This window comes from Anopheles aquasalis, chromosome 2 (genome assembly GCF_943734665.1).
Source record: "Anopheles aquasalis chromosome 2, idAnoAquaMG_Q_19, whole genome shotgun sequence".
Taxonomy (NCBI): domain Eukaryota; kingdom Metazoa; phylum Arthropoda; class Insecta; order Diptera; family Culicidae; genus Anopheles; species Anopheles aquasalis.
Window position 1 is genome coordinate 12,435,001 of NC_064877.1, and position 2,500 is coordinate 12,437,500.

Here is a 2,500-nt window from a genome sequence, read left to right on the forward strand (position 1 = left end):
TCGTCGCTTCATCGACACATTTCAACTCGCGCATACCTCGCGGCTCCTGCGGCACTGCTCCCGGTTCCGAGTGTCCAGGAAAATCTCCGTCACCAACCGTACCAGACCTAGCCCTTCCATACCCATGGCAAACGGCCAGTAGCGACCAAACGCTGCTCCTGCTATGCCAGGAGGTTCAGATGAAACGGCGAATGTCATCATATCTTGTCCGTCCGTGCGCGTGTTCCGGACATGCGCACCTCGAGCGCCATCGTCTGCCACCCAACCAACCAACCGACTGTTGATGATCGATACTTCCTGCTGCGGCATACTCCACCACTTGCCCCCCTTTTGCGCCATGGCGCACTGTTCTAGGCTAATAATTACTGGCCACTAATGCTTGGTATGTATGCGACGTTAGATATCCTGCCGTTTGGAGCCGGAGCCCTTGTGTTGTGCCGACCACCACAAGCGTTGTCGCCAGCATGGCGTCTTTGTTTCACCTTCGTGGGCCTGTCCGTGGGCTCGTGGTCGAGTGCAGACCATCCAGTGAGCGCTGATGGTAACTTGCAAAACCTGGCCCCCATAACCATGGCCTGGAGTAGAGGACTATTATTGTCCTGACGGAACCTCGGTGCACTAGGCCGTGCGGGCTTTTGTGGGCTTTGCTAGGACGATGATGATTATTATTGCGAGTATATTGTCCAATTAGCGCAACGTCCTATGCGACTCGGACCTGAGGGGAGTACCTGCCGGCCATCATGACCGGTGCTAACTTGCTATGTACCGTGGCGCTCCGAAAGGATGCACAGCAGTTCATCCAGCGCACAAGAAACACTCCGGATCGATCGGGGAAATGGATCGATCGTGGTGTGTTTGTTCCGTTCCAATGTGTTTAGCTATGCTACTGCTAACCGAATACATAGTTTCGACGGATTGTCACATTGGCTCGTGCGTCCGTTGTCCTGTTACTGGCGATACTGGCATGTTGCCTGACTGCCTGCCTGCCTGCCTGCCTTCTTGTCCGGTGTCTATTCTAATTCGATTGACAGGCCCGGGATGCAGGTTTCAAACCGAGCACCGAGCTCAAATATGGCTCATGTTTTGATAGCGCACATCCATTTGTCACATTTGCCCGTTGCCGTAGTGCGGTCACTCCCGGGAGAGCGGACCATCCCTTGGCCTCCTCATCCGGTGTTGGATGTCACACTACATATGGACGCAATGTAATAAATATTCAGTAATGCTATCGCCGTAATGAAACCAGTGAGTGAGTGAGTGAGTGAATGAGTAGGTGAGTGAGTGGAGCAATCTTTTTAATTGATTGCCGTCAGGTCGTTGGGGTCCCCCGGATGCCACGGTCCGATGGCTATTGGCTTCTGTAATAGAAACGTAAATTGCGTTTCCAGTATGCGCCCCGTGGCTCCAGTAATAACTGTAATCTAATGAGAATGCGCTTCCTCGAGTTCTGGCGAGATGTCAGGACGAAGGCCAAACGATTACACAACGCAATTATGGACAGGGGACAGGACTCATTTCAAATGTCTGTCCAATGTCGCTCCACCTCGTGCGAGTTGTTTAATTAGCTTTCAACTAGCGAGATTGTAAGTTTGCTCCTCCAAGTGTTATGTCGCTTAACGATTCTTAACATTACAAACTTGGTCCATTTTGTCTTAACAGAGGCATCGGATTGGATCATTGCTGTGGTGATCCTATTGTCAATATCAAAAGCATATGCTGCAGCATTACTTTATGCTGGCCGTTAGCTCACAATAGGTCCATATAAAATGTGTTACTTACCGTGTGCAAGCGGCAGGGGACACTGGCAAAACCATGGCTCGTTACGCGAAAGCATAAAAAGGTGCCCGACCCCATACTGTCCGAACAATACCAACCAATCTCAGGTACCTGCCATTTGCGTAATCACGATACACTTTATGAAATGAGAAGAAGAGGAACACGACCAGCAGCAACAGCAGCAGCCGTTTCCAAATCGTTCATCGATGGAGCGATATTTTTAGGTTGCCATTCTTGATTCTCCTGTTCTTTCTACTCCAGGCTTTTGCTGTGTCTGTCTCCAAAGGCGCGCTCTTCTGTGGGGGATAATGTTGAATTTTTAAGGAAAAAATCTTTATCCAGCACCTACTATCCCCGATGGGGGTGGGCGAGGATGGTTGATCCTTCAACCCGCTCAGAGGGCTCGACCGCGCGTCGTCACGAAGCACCGTATGGAACGCTGTGTGTGCCCACCTTCGCTTACTTTAAGATGGAATCTCACGCTGGCTGGTAAATATTTAATTCAAAACGTTTTTCCCTCCCGGTATCGTCAGCCCTCTCCGTTAAGGCGTGTGTGCGACATGGTGGGGGGGGGGGGGGGAGGGGGAGGAGGTCACAGATTTAAAGAAATTTGGACCACGATATTCCATTGAAGGGAGGCCGGTCGGGAAGGTGCGAAGCTGGTTGAACCCGCGATCACATGAAATCGGTGCCGCGGCGGTGTGCGATGATTTTTTTTTCGCGT